This window comes from Symphalangus syndactylus, chromosome 21, assembly GCF_028878055.3.
Source record: "Symphalangus syndactylus isolate Jambi chromosome 21, NHGRI_mSymSyn1-v2.1_pri, whole genome shotgun sequence".
Classification (NCBI taxonomy): Eukaryota; Metazoa; Chordata; class Mammalia; order Primates; family Hylobatidae; genus Symphalangus; species Symphalangus syndactylus.
Genome location: NC_072443.2, coordinates 63,961,820 through 63,978,252, shown reverse-complemented (window position 1 = coordinate 63,978,252; position 16,433 = coordinate 63,961,820). Strand labels below are relative to the sequence as shown.

Sequence of the window (16,433 nt, the reverse complement as noted above, 5' to 3'; positions counted from 1 at the left end):
TTTTGTGAGTTTCAACGACAGCTGTGACTCTACCCCTCCACCATAACACATTAACAATGACCAAGAGAGACTAGTTGGACTAGCTATACAGTAGCTATTTGTCCTTGCTGATGTTTTCCATGGTCAATGGCAGTCCATCACATTAGATAATATAGTGTCAGTGCCAAAATATAGATTGAATTCTATGATTGGGTGTTGGACATTCTTTCTTGCCATTTAAGCGTGACTTAGAGTTATTAATTAAAGCACTCAAGGCTCATTGTGACATTCATAGGTGATTTTTTTTTTAAATTTTTACGGGTACATAGTAGGTGTATATATTTTGGGGTACATATTTTGATACAGGCATGCAATGTGAAATAAGCACATCATGGAGAATGGTGTATCCATCCCCCTCAAACATTTATTCTTTGAGTTACAATCCAATTACACTCCATAGGCAATTGAAATCTTATGCCCGAGAGAAAATTGGGAATAGTGCTGCCCCAATAATCTGAAGTTTGGTTTGGAAGTGAGTACTGTATCAGCACGCATCAACATTATCTCCATTCTAGTCGATAATGTTCTTTTACTTTAGTATAGCTAGGGTGAGTTTGCAAAGCCCTTTCATGTCCTATGACCCATTGACCCAGTGAGATTGACAAGGCAAGGATTGTTAGTATCACTTTATCAAAACAAAACAGGATATAAATGGTACCACCGGGTGTCAAAACCATTTTCTTGGATCCCTCCTTTCTCCAGCTTATCTTGCTCTCTTAACTAGGGCAGCATTTGAGGTGGGCTTCTAGGCAGATGAATTCAGTTAGAGTTTTCAGCTGTGTACTGCTGACGAAACCTGCTTCTATTTGTAGATCTTCCCTGGGGGTAGGCTCAAGTGCTAGTTTTGGACTTCCTTCAGACTTCTGCTCAGTCTATGATACTGTACAGACCTTGCAAAGCCCTCCTAGTTCCCCGCATGAACATTTCAAGGGCAAAGTCATAAATGGCCATTTTAATGGGCTGGTCATCATCTCGAATTGTGATCCTGGGAATCAGATTCTTGGTTTGCTAGATCAGTGCTGCATAATATGATATGATATGAGCTATATATGTAATTTTTAATTTCCTAGTAGCTATATTAAAAAAGGAAAAAGCAGGTAAAATGAATTCTAATAATCTATTTTATTTAACACAAATATCCAAAATATTACTTCAACATGTAATCACTGTACAAATTGAGATATTTTGCTTTTTTTTGTACTAAGTGTTTGAAATTCAATGTGTTTAACATCTATTTCACATCTCAGAACTAGCCACATCTTACGTGCCTAAATGGCTAGTAGTCACTGTACTGGAAAACACAGGGATAGAAAATTCTTCTAGAAAAAAATACAGCGAAGAGAAAGCAGCTCCTTTCCCTCTGCTGATAATGGGAATGAGTTAGGCAGTGACCCTTTTATTCTGACATTAATCATCATAATTTATCAATCATACATCATCATAGAGAACCTCTTCACATCATAGCAAAGTTAACAAAATTAGTTTCTAGTGACCTAGCAGCTTCTAGACCTTACAAAATGTTGACTAGGATGATCCATACACACAGGCGGAGAAAATAGGCTATGATAGAGATGGGCTACAAGGTGCTGCATGCTCCAAAAATATGGTCATGTAACCTGCCATACGCCTGACACACCTTCCATTACAACATTTTTTTAACAAAGTTTTTTTTTTTGTTTTACACATCTACTAAAATGTGCAGAAAGAAGACTAAGTCCTTCTGGGTCAGGGGAGGTAGAGAACACAGGCATGAATAAGACATAGGTGCTGCCTTCAGTGAAATTTGTGGTCTCTGAGGGAAGACAGTGGATAAGGCAGGTAGGAGATAAATGTCCATTATATGATGAAAATGAGAATTGTCCAACTGGATCTTCAGAAAACTGCTGTTAATATTCCATTGTTTCTGAGTTAGAAGCACATGAAATAATTACCCTTCACTATTTACCGGTTACATAGGCATACACTGATTTGTTGAATTTGCTTAAAAAGTACAGCCGAAGATCCTTTGAAAATGGAAGAGATTTTCATGGGGGAAGAGATGAGAGGGGACGAATGAGAAACATATTTAAATGGCGGATGCGGGAGTTTCTTGATGATGGGGAGAAGCAGCTTAAGGTATTAGGCACTAGACTCCAGCGTCCAGTGACCAGGGGATAATGCTGACAGGGAAGGGAGGGCAGGAGTGAATATCGTGAACACAAACATTGTCTATTTCAAGAGTTTTGCCCCTTCCTGGACTGATATTAAATGCTTATCTGAGCAGGTAAATACAGTGCACATGTTTACATTGGGGAGGTAGCGGAGACTAGTAGTTTAGGTCCAGGGTTCAAGACTCAGCTATTTGTGTGACTTTGGAAAAAGTAATTTAATCGCTTTGTGCCCCACCCCCCTCAGTTTTCTCATAAGTAAAAAATGGCTTAATAGGATTTAATTAGATGCTATACATAAAGAGTTTAGACCAATGCCTGACACATGGCATTCACCCAATAAGTGTCAATAATTATGATTCGTTTTGGCATTATTATGTCAGTAATAACTATTAGCTGTGATGCTCCTCTAATTTGTTCCTAAAGTTTCATGAGACTCGACTTTATATTAAGGAATCCTGCTAAAAAGTAGACATATTCTAATAAGAATCTCTTTAAGATGGCAAAACTGGGGCAAAGAGATAAAAATGACTTGCTCAAGGGCTCAGAGGCTGCTCCTAAATGGGGAGAGAGGTTATTTAAGGCAATGGCGATGGATTTCCCCAAAGACAAGGGTTTCATACACGTAGAGTCTGGAACCGGAATCCAGGCTGTACCACTTAACTCGAGGGGTCATTTGGGAAGTTACCTGATTTCTCTGAGCCCTGGATTGTGCACCTGCCAAATAGGTATAATAAATATACCTACAGTTGGTAAAACTCAATAGCATGACGCATGAAAACTGCCTGTGGTCTGGGCTCAATAAAATCAGCCTCCCCATTGATTATTATCATTATTATTACTACTGTTATAACAGATCTTTAGGCGGCGTCAGGAAGTGCCTGTCTGGGATGTTATAATGCGTTTGGCTCACCACTATGCCCCAGCGCCTGGCACCCAGTAAACACTCAGGAAACGTCTGAGGAATGAATATACGTCATTTGAGGCAAGAGAGGGCAGTCGGCTGACTGCCTCCGGGCTTAGCTCTTCCCCTCCTTGCAAAAGCCGGAGCCCTAAGCAGCGTGTAGCCCGGGAGCCCAGGCACTACTTGGCAGCGGGTGAAACCCACCTTGCCCCAGTCGGAGCTGTTGGAGAGCGCCCCGCCTGGACGCACATCCCTGTGTGAGCGGCTCTCTCCCAAGCCCTTATTTTTCTGGTTTGCGGTTTATTTACTTAAGCATTTACAGCTCCCAGGAGCAGAGGGACTGCTAGAGGTAGGGTCAGGACTGAGGTCGCGGTTTGTATTTATTTTCTGCCTCCCAATCTCAGAGCCGGCAAGTCACAACACGGCTCCTTTATTTGTGCACCGGAGAGGTCTGCGTTTCTTTACCTCCTGACGGGCGATAAAAGACACGCAACTCGGGCTCAGAAAAGTGCTCTCACCCGACTTGCCTGTGTCTCCGCTTGCGTGGACCGTCGCTCCCAGGCTTGGTTTTTCGTGCAAACCCGAGCAGGGCGGAGTAGATTAAATAAAGACACCTCGCGCCTTTAATCCTTGACCGCAAACACTGGCGTTTTTGTGCCCCGGATTTCTGAAATTCTTGGCTCGGGGACCCAAGGCAGGGGGAGGGTGGGCTTGTAAAAACTTCCCAAAGCAGAAATCCGAGCTCCTAGCCCCTCCCTTGCCCCACTGACACCTGGATTCCAGGGAAGGGGGGCAGCCAGAGGAGAGACGTCCCCAGGGGTTGCGGGCGCTTCCCAGGGGTGACTTTGGACGGCGGGCTCCAAGCCCTGCCGACCCCAGCCAAAGAACACGCTCAGCAGCCTGAAAGCCTCGCAGGACGCCCCTCCCCTGTCCCCGCACGCGTCTATTTAGGGCCCAGCCCGGGCGCCCAGGGGATTCTGGGACTTGTAGTTCCTCCCCGCTGCCTCAGGCGCCGCCACGACCCGGTACTTGGACTACATTGCCCAGGGAGCTTCCCGGCCTATATAAGCCGCCCGGAGCCGCTTCAAAGTGCAGTAACCATGTGGATGTGCTGCTGAAGCGTTTCCTCAAGCTCGCTGGGGTGGGAGGAGAGGAGGAGGAGGAGGTGGTGGTGGAGGAGGAGGCAGGGGGTGGAGAGAGAGAAAGCGCACGCCGAGAGGAGGTGTGGGTGTTCCGCTTCCATCCTAACGGAACAAGCTCCCTCTTCGCGAACATGGGATTACCCAGCGGCTGCTAACCCCTCTCCTCGCCCTGCTCCCCCAAACCGGCGTGGCTCCCCGGGCACCAAGGTAGCGGCTGGGGCCGGGCAGAGGGCGCGGGGAGTTGGCACTGGCTCCCCGGGCGCAGAAGTTTTTGCCCCGCTCTCGGGGAGATCTTGATGGATGTGCATGCACTTGGCATGCATTTGGGGGTTCCTTTACTGCGGGCAGTTTTTTTGGGGGAAGCTCATTTGAGGCTTAAACAAATATCCTCGACTCTACTGCGTGGCTTTGGGGGCTCCCCATTCTGGACTGATGTGGCATTCCCCCAAGTTGGAAACTGTTGCTGCAGCTGCAGGAAATAGTTTTTTTTTTTTGAAGAGAGGTTGTGGGGGTGTCATATGTGAGTCTGCTCAAGGAAATAATCTTTCTAAAAATGTATCCCTCTCTTGCGCTCCATGGTTGGGAGAATCGTGCATGTGTAGGGGGCCCCCGTGGGGAGGGTTTTTAAAAACGGAAGAAAACCGGGGAAGCGGTGAGGGATGAAGTGTGAACGAAGCTCATGTCCAATGAGGATGCGGGCTTCGGATACTTGGCCTCCTCGCCGGGAAACAAGTGCTTTGGGATCTGCCAGACACTTCCCTTAGTTCCAGCCTCCCGCACGTTCGAAGTTTGTGCGTGCCTAGTCTCAATTGTTAGTTACATCCTGCAAATAAGTAAGCGTAGTTACCTTAATCTTCGCCCAAGCGATCCCACCAACCTGCCTGCCAAGTTGGGAGGGTGGGGTGGGGGTGGGGGGCTCTCCCCAGGGAAGGAGGCTAAAGAAGGTGGAAACTTGTAATTTGGAGCATTTCTGTTAGAGACTCATCTTCCGCGGTCTGGTACTCAGTCTTCTTTCTTTCTAAATATTTAGGAGCTGACTACAGAGGAGCAGGATTTGCACCCCTCGCTGGGCTTGTTTTGGCAACAGAGTGCCTGACCCGGGTCAGGTGAGTGTGGAAGCCCGAATGCTGTAGTCAATAATGAGTTTTTGTCCTAAGCCTATTTTAAGTTCTGTCTAAACCGCCAAGGAGGTGGGGAGTAAGAAAGAAAAAGAAACTCCGTGGCTCAGTCTTCAAAATTTGCCTCTGCCTTTGGTGAGGGCTTTTGGGAGCAGAGGTCCAGTGGACAGTCCGTTTCTTGGACGTAGCTGAGAATTGAAGGAGCCTGAAGGTTTATGAGAGAGGAGGGGAAAAGGCCATTAAATGGAGCAATAAAACGGCGGCCCATTGCCGGTCTGAAAAGCATGCAGATGATTTAAATTATGAAAGATACAGTGCATTTCATATGCCAAGATGTGTAAGCAATATTAACTGCCTCTCCTTCAAGAAATAGTCACTCTTTTCTAATTTTGAACGTGTGCTTAATCAGAGTAGGTTGGATTGCAAGAAATGAAAGTGGTTGCTGCAAGTTTAAAGAATTAGAACTTTAAAAAGGGAAGTGAGTTATTGAAGCTTAAGATAGTAGCATCCAGCCCTTGACTCAAGCCACCTGAATGTCAAGGAATCTGGCAGGTCCCTGTTGTTTTGGGGCCCGTGGTGGAATATGAGCTGAGAGCAGCATTTATCTGTAAACACAACAGTTCCTATTTTTTCCCCAAAATGGTCAGACTGCATTTGAAGAGTGGGAGGTTTCAACGGGTGCACGTACATCACTATTGCTGCAGATTTGGCCATCAAAAGTTTTTTCTCCTGAAATGTTCAGAAACATGGTTTGCCATGTTATTTATAACAGGGTAACAGAGGTGGGTAGGGGTGGGTGGCTGGGTCTTAATAACTTTTTTAACATTCTAAATATTTAGCTGTTCCCTGGGCTACAATCTTTTGGCTTTTCTAATGAGAAAATAAAAGTCAGACGCTTCATTATAGTGGTATAGTGCTTTTGTTTCCTGTTGATAAGATCCTCAGGAGTACTGGCGGAGTGAGAAGCATTTGGATGTGAGAGCTCTAGTTTCTTCTTGGAGTTCTTTTGACTCACATGGCTGTGTAGGTGCTCATAGAGCCAAGATTAGGCCGAGTTCCCCTCTTCAGAATTAGCTGTACAACAAGGAGAAACTCGTCCACAGACTCTTTTCTAACTGGTTGCTAAAAATAATAAGATGGACACATTAAGTACTTGTAAGCCAGGTCCAGAGGCATGTATCTCAGAAACCCTGTGTGTCAGATGCAGGTGAAGAAACTGAGGTGCAGAGAGTGAAATCACTTGCCCAGTAGCTAGTACGAAGTAGGAGCAAGGTATAACCTCAGGCGGTGAGGCTGTACTGCATCCCACAAATGGACCTAAGTTGATTTGGGGATGGTGGTGGTGAGAGGGAAGCTAGGAAAAATGGTAAACTTACTGCCATTGATGAAATAACTTGCATACCTCCCACCAATGATGAAATAATACATAACATTGATGTAAGAAGGAAAGGATGTAGCCACAAACATAGGGATAAAAGAGTGCAGATATTTGAGGAGGTATTAGGTGTTGTAATGAGTTCATTTTGGAAAGCCTGAATGGGGAGAGTAAAAAACAAAACAAAACCACAAGGAACATTATGTAAGTTAAGCATTAGGCTCACCTCCTAGCTGAAATACATCTTGATTATTTACATCAAAGCATCTGAGTAGGTTTAAAGGATCAGGCATTTCCCCATCTGAGTAATTCGAAAGTTTAAACTGCAGTTAGACTGCAAGGTGAAATGTTGATACCTTTTCATATACCTTCCAGTTTGCTTTGCAGCCAGTTGTGCAGATGTTTTTGTTCTCCATTTTTTCTTTCAAGTTCGTGTGTGTGTATATGCATATGTACACTGAAAGTGCAATCTGCTCTTTGAATAATTCCAATCAGAACAGAAAATGCTTTCAAGATATCGTTCTTATCAGGCAGGGAAAGTTCTTCATGTTCTAAATGAATTACTCTGGCTCTTGCCTTGAGACTCATGAAAGTCATTTAGGGTTGACAATGGTATCTATTTAAACAAAGTGATTGTCTTTTGGAGGGAATTGGCGTCTTTAGGAATGAGAAGTGGAATGGTTGCTTAGAAAAAAAGAGATAGATGAACTCCACAGAAAGACCAACAGTCTTTTTCTTCAAAATATTTTTAAGTGAGGAAGATCGGGGTGTTGGTATTGCCAGGAGGGAGGAGAGTGGGCAGAGAGAAAGATAAAAAAGAAAGCTTTAATCCAATGGTGTGCAACTAACTGACTTCCAGAGGGGGGGAACTATCACACGGCTTTTCAACTCATTTATAAAGATATCATGGAAACTCTGTCTGATTTCTTCACAAGCAGCTCTTAGAAAACAAAGAAAAATAAAACAAACACCAAATATGAACAACAGAAAAAACAGCCAAAATAAAAGTAGGCCTGGAGTTAGGTTTCTAGGTCAAGCTGTCTTTGGCTACATCTAATTAAGGAGTCTCCACAAGGCCAGTGTCTATCTTGTTTACTGTTGGTTTGATTTTTAAAAATAAAACACATTGCATTTGCAGGCTGTCTGTTAACCAGAAGTCCATGCAGTTTTTTTTTCCATTTTTGCTGTTTTAAGCTTGTGTATAGCTCAATTGATGAATGCAATTAAGGCTTGAAGTCAGTGATGTGAATGACGTAACCTATATGATTCCTTACAATTGTCTTGGTGTCTGTGGTTCTGAGATGATTGCTAATGAGGATAAGCCAGATACACCACTGAAACCGTCACCCATTCAACTTTGAGATTTCTAAATTGGATGTAGTTTAAGGCACATGGTGTGGTAAATCTATTTAACAGACTCTAAGACCTGTTCAAGTTGTTGTGTGCGATTCAAATGTTTTACTCTTTATTCAACAAATTTCTTGAGCACCTGCTATGTACTAAGATGTATTCCAGGTGCTCAGGATATAGCAATGAACAAACCATCCCGTTCCCAAGAGGCTTACATCTCAGTTGGTGGGAGGCAGCCAATATAAATAAGCAAGTAACTATTACAGTATTAGAGGTAGTAAAAGCTATGGAGAAAAAGAAAACTGGTTAAGCGGGGAACAGAAAATAACAAGTGGAGAAATTAGATCCCTTGTGCATTGCTGGTGGGAATGCAAAATGGTGAAGCTGCTGTGGAAAACAGCATGGCAGTTACTAAAAAAAAATTAAACATAAAATTACTATATGTCCCAGCAATTCCACTTGAAGGTATATACTTTAAAAAATTGAAAGTAGGGACGTGAGCAGATATCTGTACACCTGTGTCAATAGAAGCATTATCACAGTAGCCAAAAGGTAGAAACAACACAAGTCTATTGATGAATGAATGGATAAACAAAAAATGTGAAATATACATACAATGGAATATTATTCAGCCTTAAAAAGGGAATTCTGACACATGCTACAATGTGGATGAACCTTGAAAACAAGCTAAGTGAAACAAGCCAGAAATAAAAGGACACATATTTTATGATTTTTCTTATAGAGGCATCTGGAGTAGTCAGATCCCTGCAGACAGAAAGTAGAATGGTGATTGCTGGGGGAGAGAGAAGACAGGAAGCGGGAGTTAGTGTTTATTGAGGATAGAGTTTCAGTTTGGAAAGATGAAAAAGTTCTGGAAATGGATGGTGGTGATGTCGCACAACAGTGTGAATGTACTTAGTGCCACTGAGTTATAACATTTCAAAGTGATATATTTTATGTTATGTGTATTTTACAGTAATTTAAAAAAACAACAAAACATGATGAGGGGTATTAAGGGAGTACTCAGGTGGGGATTAGATCTTTACTACACAGCATCTCAGCACAGATCTGAAGGAGGCAAACGAGTTGACCCTATAGCTATCAGGGAAAAAGTGTGTTCCAAATGTCAGAGCAGCAAGTACAAAGGCCCCGAGATAGGAGTGTTTGTGACATGCTGGAGGAAGGAGAAGAAGGCCAGGGGAGAGTGCTAGGAGTTCAGGAGGGAGAGAGAGTCAAGGTCCAGACCTGTAGGGGCCAGGTTTTGCAGGTCAACAGTGGTTTATCTGAGGACTTGTAAACTCTCACAGAATTCTCAGTGTGGTTTTCAACATCACAAAACTACATTGTCCTTTCTGAAGAGACTCTGGTAAGGTTGGCAGGATCACATACCAGATGGGAACTCGATACGGGGTGAAACCCAGATTTCTGGACTGTCTGGTTAATGACAGGACTTACCTGGGATTGTAATTCACTTCAGTAGAAAAGGAAAGTTTGACAAATAGGTGAACGTACAGTTGACTTGGAGAGCAAATTGTAAGAACCTAATGATAATCCTGGAGTTTCAACACAAACCTTCTATGTCCTACCGCCACCCTGCGGTGTATCCAATGTCACTTTAAGAGATATTTACAAGGAGGACTAATATTCTGCTCTCCAGCATCCTTGGGGAATTAGAAGCTTCACATCAGTAATTCTCCTTAATAAGTGAAGTGGACCCCTGCACATGTGCAAACTTAAAGCAAACCTCAAATTTTGTTACTTATTACATAAGATATACATATTCATGTAGCACACACCTTGGACTCAGCTACTCGGGAGACTGAGGCAGGAGAATTACTTGAGTCCAGGGGTTTGAGGCTGTAATGTGGTATGATTGCATCTGTGATAGCTACTGTACTCCAGCAAGACCCCATCTCTATTAAAAAAATTTTTTTAAGGAGAAAAAGATAGCATATTCATTGTAGTGCAACATTAGGAAATAAAGATGAGCAATGAAACAAAACAAACAATTCAACTATTCAAGATTAGGGTTTCAGGCTTTTCCTCTAAGTATGCATATGTAAAATTTATGTATATATTTAAATTTCATAAAAAGGGACTTATACAGTACCTCTCATTTGGTAAATTACCTTTTGTACATCTTGAACATCTTTTTAATAAACAGACATCTGTGTCTCATTTTTCTAAATGTGTCTACCCCTTTGATGGCCTTTCATTTTTACTGAGTCTATATTTATACTTCCTTGATATATATATAGATATATATATATATATATACATATATAAATATTTGTAAAAATACATAATACAATAATTTTACACATACACATATTTAACAGTTTGAATTAGGATCCAAAGAAGGTAAATACATTACAAATGGTCGATGTCCACTAATCTCTATATTTCCTCTACAGATCTTTTTTCCATGCATTTTTTTTGTTGTTATTGAAGAAACTGGGTGATACACGTCTCCACAGTTTAGACTTTGCTGACTGCATCAGTGCAATGTGGTTTAACATGTTTCTGTATCCCCTTGGTGTACCATAATTTGGTAGTTAGATGTAGAGGCTTGGTCAAAGTTAGGTTCTTTTCTTTTTTAAATTGAGAAGGGGTTTCACTATGTTGCCTCGGCTGGCCTTGGACTCCTGGTCTCAAGCAATCTTCCTGCGCCAGCCTTCCCAGTAGCTGGGACTCCAGTAAGTCTACTCTGTAAACTTTGCTTAGGGGGGTGTGAGATGTTGGATGTCTGCTCTTGTTATATTAGCACCCCTTGATGCTCACTACCTGAATCCATTAGTTCTCTAGTCAGTGAGAAATAGGCTGGTAAAGTTCCTGAGATTTTGACACAGCCCTTGTTGTCTTTGCTAGCTTTTTTTATTTCTATATAACAAGATGTTCCAGGCTCATCTTCTCTATTTCTTGTCCCAGCCCGAGAATCAGCCTTTTCTCCAAGGAGCCTTTGCTTTTTTAAGAGGGAAATTTTGTTTGTTTTGTTTTTTTCAGACAGGGTCTTACTCTGCTGCCCAAGCTGGAGTGCAGTGGCACGATTGAAGCTCACTGCAACTTCTGCCTCTTGAGCTCAAGCTGTCCGCCCACCTCAGCCTCCTGAGTAGTTGGGACTACGGGCATTCACCACCACACCTGGCTAACCTTTTTTGTTTTTTGTAGAGATGGGATCTCACCATGTTGTCCAGGATGCTCTCAAACACCTAGGCTCAAGCAGTGTTCCCACCTTGACCTCCCAAAGTGTTGGGATTACAGGCATGAGACATCATGCCTGGCCAAAATGGTATTTAGAGATCTCCACTTAGGGCCGAGCAGGTACTCTTGTCATCCTCATCTTACAGACGAGAAAACAAATTAAAATGAAGAAAACTTAAAACTTGAATTTCCTAAGCGAAAGCATTTCCAAAATGCAATTGACCTATCCTTGCCTTTTTGCAAAGAATTCTGAACATAATCTAAACTTTTTTAAAAAATTGGTTTTGGGTTTAGCCTTAGTTTCTTGAGGCTAAGACATCGTTGTTCTCCCCAGATGAGCAGGAATGTTACTCTTGTTCTATATCCGTGTTTTTCAAACTCTGTGGCAACCCACTAAGAGGTTGTTAAATCAATTTAGTGGGCTTTGATGAATTTTTTATTTTTAGTTTTTGAGACAGGGTCTTGCTCTGTTGCCAAGGCTAGAGTACAGTGACACGATCTTGGCTCACTGCAGCCTCAACCTCCCAGGCATAAGCAATCCTCTCACCTCAGCCTCCTGAGTAGTTGGGACCACCAGTGTGCCCCACAACTCCTGGCTAATTAATTTTTTTTTTTTTTTTTTTTTTGTGGAGATTGGGTCTCCCTATATTGCCCAGGTTGGCCTTGAACTTCTGGGCTCAAACGATCCTCTCACCTTGGCCTCCCAAAGTGCTGGGACTGGAGGTGTGATCACGTCACCAGGCCCGGCCAAACTTTTTTTTTAATGACGTACGCTAGAATGGAAAACATGGAAGTGTATTGCGTGGATACTTAAAAAGAACTGTGTACGTTGCAACAAAATTCTTTGTCTCACATACACAATGAACATTGGGTTGTCAGTTCAATATTTTTCTTCCTCTGAGCTGCAGTCAAAAGTTTGAGAAACACTGTACTACATCTTTGCCACTCCAAGTGTGGTCCCCAGACCAGCGTTACTGAGATTAACTGGGAACTTGCTAGCAATTGCAGACTGTCAGACCCTACTCCACATTCAATGAATGAGAACCTACATTTTTGCAAGATCCTCAAGTGATTCACACACACGTGAAAATATGAGAAGATCTGCATTGGAGGATGCCTGTCCTTGTGCTTTTTCAGTCCTTGTCATTTAGTGGTTCCTTTGCTTTTTCATGGCTAGCTCTCACCTGTTGAAGCTGAAGCTGACCTTTGTACTTTTCCCCTGCAGCCTTATTTTCAGTGAAGTGGAAAGGTAGGCTAATCACCAACCTGAGGTGAGAATAAGTAGTTTTCACATGACTCCCTCTCCGACAAACATGGGAACTTTCATGCTTACATTTGGGGAATGCTTTTATTGGCTGTTCAGATGAAGGCAGAAAGAGACCAGAAGGTACATGTACCCCTCCTTAGAGTTGTGAAGTCACTGCTGCTCACCTGCTGTCGTGGGACACTGGGGAATTTATGTTTTATCATACTTTCTGACCTGTCCCATCAGCAGAACTTCTGGACTGCTTGATATAATTCGGCTTATCAGAAGAAGATGAACATAAGAAAAATATCACTAGCCTCCAAGTTTCTTGCTGTTCATTTGCATTTCAGAAGGAGTTTTATCTGGGAAATGATTTTCTTTTGCAAGAACAGCTTAAAAGCATCCCAGGCACATATTTCTGAACAGAAAAGGCTGATACGACACCCAGACGACGGACGTTCATTTGTTTGCCTTGTCGTGTGTGTGTATGTTCTGCCTCATGTGTCCCTCCCCCCCGCCTCTCTGTCCACCTCGCCAAGTCCTTCTATTCCTTAGGGCCCAGCCCAAATGCTTCCTTTTCTGGGAAGCTTTTTCTGATACTTGAAAATCTGTCATTTGAAACTCAAGGGCCCTGAAACCTATTTTCCTTATGGGCCTTTTGTTGTTTTTAACTCATAAGAATACCTGGCACACAGGAAGTGCTTACACAATAAGCAATTTGTATATATGTTTTTTCTCCCTTTGAAGGCTGCTTGGAAAAACCAATTTTTTGTACCCCTCTCTGTTTTTTTGAGAAGGAGTCTCGCTCTGTCACCAGGCTGTAGTGCAGTGGCATGATCTCAGCTCACTGCAACCTCCGCCTGCTAGGTTCAAGCAATTCTCCTGCCTCAGCCTCTTGAGTAGCTGGGTCTATAGGCATGTGCCACCATGTCTGGCTAATTTTTTTTTTTTTTTTTTTTTTTTGAGACGGAGTCTCGCTTTGTCGCCCAGGCTGGAGTGCAGTGGCGCAATCTCGGCTCACTGCAAGCTCCGCCTCCCAGGTTCACGCCATTCTCCTGCCTCAGCCTCTCCGAGTAGCTGGGACTACAGGCGCCCGCCACCACGCCCGGCTAATTTTATGTCTGGCTAATTTTTATATTTTTAGTAGAGATGGGATTTCACCATGTTGGCTAGGATGGTCTCGATCTCTTGACCTCGTGACCTGCCCACCCTGGCCTCCCAAAGTGCTGGGATTACAGGCATGATCCACTGCGCCCGGCCCCTGTACCCCTCTCCTGATTAAATATTTCTTGAACTGGCATCTTTCTTTGAAAAGCCTTGTAGCCAGGCATCGTTGCTCACACCTGTAATCCTAGCACTTTGGGATGCCAAGGTGGGTGGATCACCTGAGGTCAGGAGTTTGAGACCAGCCTGGCCAGCATAATGAAACCCCATCTCTACTAAAAATACAAAAAAAATTAGCTGGGCGTGATGGTGGGCACCTGTAGTCCAGCTACTTGGGAGGCTGAGGCAGGAGAATTGCTTGAACTCAGGAGGTGGAGGTTGTAGTGAGCTGAGATCACACCACTGCACTCCAGCGTGCGGGGCAGAGTGACACTCCATCTCAATAAAAAAAAAAAAAAGAAAAGCCCTTTATTGCAGAGGGTGACGTGAGGACCGTGTAGAGATACATTAAGCATTTCCTTCTGATAGCTTTTGAGGTGCTGTTCACTACAAATCTCTACTGGACATTTGTCGTGGGAAACTGTTGAGTGTTCATAAAAGGGAGTGGAAAAATCAGGTAGTGAAACCAAGCTGCTCTCAGGTCGTAATGGTATTGCCCTGGTGAGCCACAGGATGGGGACTCCGCAGTACCGAGTGCTGACTGCTTCTTGTGTAAGGGGCAAAACATGGAACATCTGTGCATCTGTTTCCTCTTCTGTAGAATAGGTGTAAAAATAAAAGTACCTGCTTCGGGTCATTGCTGCCGAGTTGTCTAAAAACAAATGTTTGCAGAAGTCCTTACAGATAAAAAACAAAGCAAAACCTATCTATGTCCTAGAACAGTGGTCTCAATGGGGACAGGGAGGGTGATTTTGTCCTCCAGGGGACATTTGGTATTGTCTGGAGACATTTTTGTTGTTCTGTCTGGCAGGCAGGGGTGGGATGCTACTGGCATTTTGTGAACAGAGGCCAGGGATGCTGCTCAACATCCTACAGTGCACAGGATAGCCCCTCAACCCCCCAGCCCCAACACACACACACACAACGGAGAACTCTCTGCCCTAGAATGTCAGTAGTGAACAGGTTGAGAAACCCTGTCCTTGAGTGAATTTTTCTGGCTTGGTGAGACTTTCGTCTCTCTCTGAGGATATTGACCTAACTTGATTTGCAGGTTTTTTGAGGTTTGGGCTGTGTGGGCAGAGGGGTGTCTCTTCAGGCTGGGACTGGTTTCAACTTTTTAACAAAATAAGAACCCTCCCCCTCTCACCCCCTCCTAAAAGCCAAAAAACCAAAAAACACTGGCCTTGTTATCTGGAGCCCTGTGGTCTAGCTTTGGCCACTCATCAGCTGTGTGACCTCCAAGAAATCACTGGGCCTCAGATTTGTTTTTTCTACCCGTAAATTAAAGAGTTTTAGCTAATTGCTCTCCACTCACCACATCTGCAGCCCTCTGCCTTGGAAATGTTGAGCCTTTGGTTGGTTTCTCTTACTTTGGCCTTGAAGAATAGAAGCTATGAGACCAAATGTCAGTGCGGGCATCTTTTTTTGAGAAATAACTCTGTAGATACTGTACCTGGTTGGGGAAAAGGTTATTTAGCAGACATGTCTGAAAAAGCGAGTAGGTTTATTTTTGTGTGTGTATGTGTGCGTGGCGGGGGGAATGGAGAATGAGCAACGTTGTATTATACTAGAGAATCACTCCTCTGAACTTCAGATTTACAGCTGCAGTTTCTGGGAGGCCATGAAGGGCCTTGCTTAAAGTTGAAACTTCTGAGTTGGTGACTTCCTTTGGGACTGCCTGAAAACGAAAGCATAATACGATTTTCTATGCTCCCAGAGAAGTGCTTTTTGCAAGAGAATAAATTATCTGATGATGGGGACATGCTGCATTTCTGAGGACAATCTGATTAGCAGCTAATGGGACAAGAAGGCAAGGAGGGGGAGCTGTGTGAAAACGTGTGGGGAGGAGGGTGGCATTATGTCCAATTCAAAAATGTGCTGTTCATCCTCATTTCACAATAAAGATGATATCACCAAGCATCTTTGCTCAAAGGAAGTCCAAAATTAACCCTGAGAGTGCCCAGGAACAGGAGCAGAGACTGTTGTAAAGGAAGCCTTTTTCTCCCTCTTGAACAAGTCATCCGTAAATGTGTTAGGTTTTCTCTACCTCATATTTACAGCCATATTACCATATATGTACCTGGGTGAGGGCATCGCAGGGAGACTTGTGCTCACTCTGTAGGGAGTTTCCTTGGCCTCTTGCCAGGAGATTGATCAAATGCCAGCAGCTCTTCCTTTTCCTGGGCATACTCCTTTTTTTTTTTTCCTGTGAAAGACCTCATGGTTTGCCGGGCTCAGCCCATCGTTAACCTGCCCTGCTGGGTGCTGCTTGACCTAAAAAGTGAAACGGTGCCTTTTTGTCTTCGTCCTTATCCTTGGTTCTGAGGGGCCAACTGCCTTATGGCCTCTTGGCTTGCCAGGTGCTTTGAGCAAAAGCCCTATGTGTAAGCCCCTCTCTTTGCTGCCTAACTTTAAAGGAAGCTTTTTTTTTTCCTTGTTTTTGAGAAGGAGTCTCGTCTGTCGCCCAGGCTGGAGTGCAGTGGCATGATCTCAGTCCACGGCAACCTCCACCTCCCAGGTCCAAGCGATTCTGCTGCCTTGGCCTCCCAAGTAGCTGGGACTACAGGAACAAGCCACCACGCCTGGCT

The 16,433-nt window shown here is 43.7% G+C and overlaps 1 protein-coding gene across 16 annotated transcripts in view; it reads left to right on the top strand.

Annotated features, from left to right (window-relative positions):
• Positions 1-4,181: 4,181 nt before the first annotated feature.
• Positions 4,182-16,433, top strand: part of ITPR1 (inositol 1,4,5-trisphosphate receptor type 1) — a 355,914-nt gene continuing 343,662 nt past the window's right edge. For 6 of the 16 annotated variants that reach the window (XM_055259821.2, XM_055259818.2, XM_055259814.2 and 3 more), the window contains exons 1-2: positions 4,182-4,439; positions 5,263-5,338. The gene's annotated coding sequence lies outside the window, so the exon portion shown is untranslated. The remainder of the gene's footprint in view (positions 4,440-5,262; positions 5,339-16,433) is intronic. The other 10 variants (XM_055259816.2, XM_055259815.2, XM_055259819.2 and 7 more) reach the window with 3 other exon arrangements.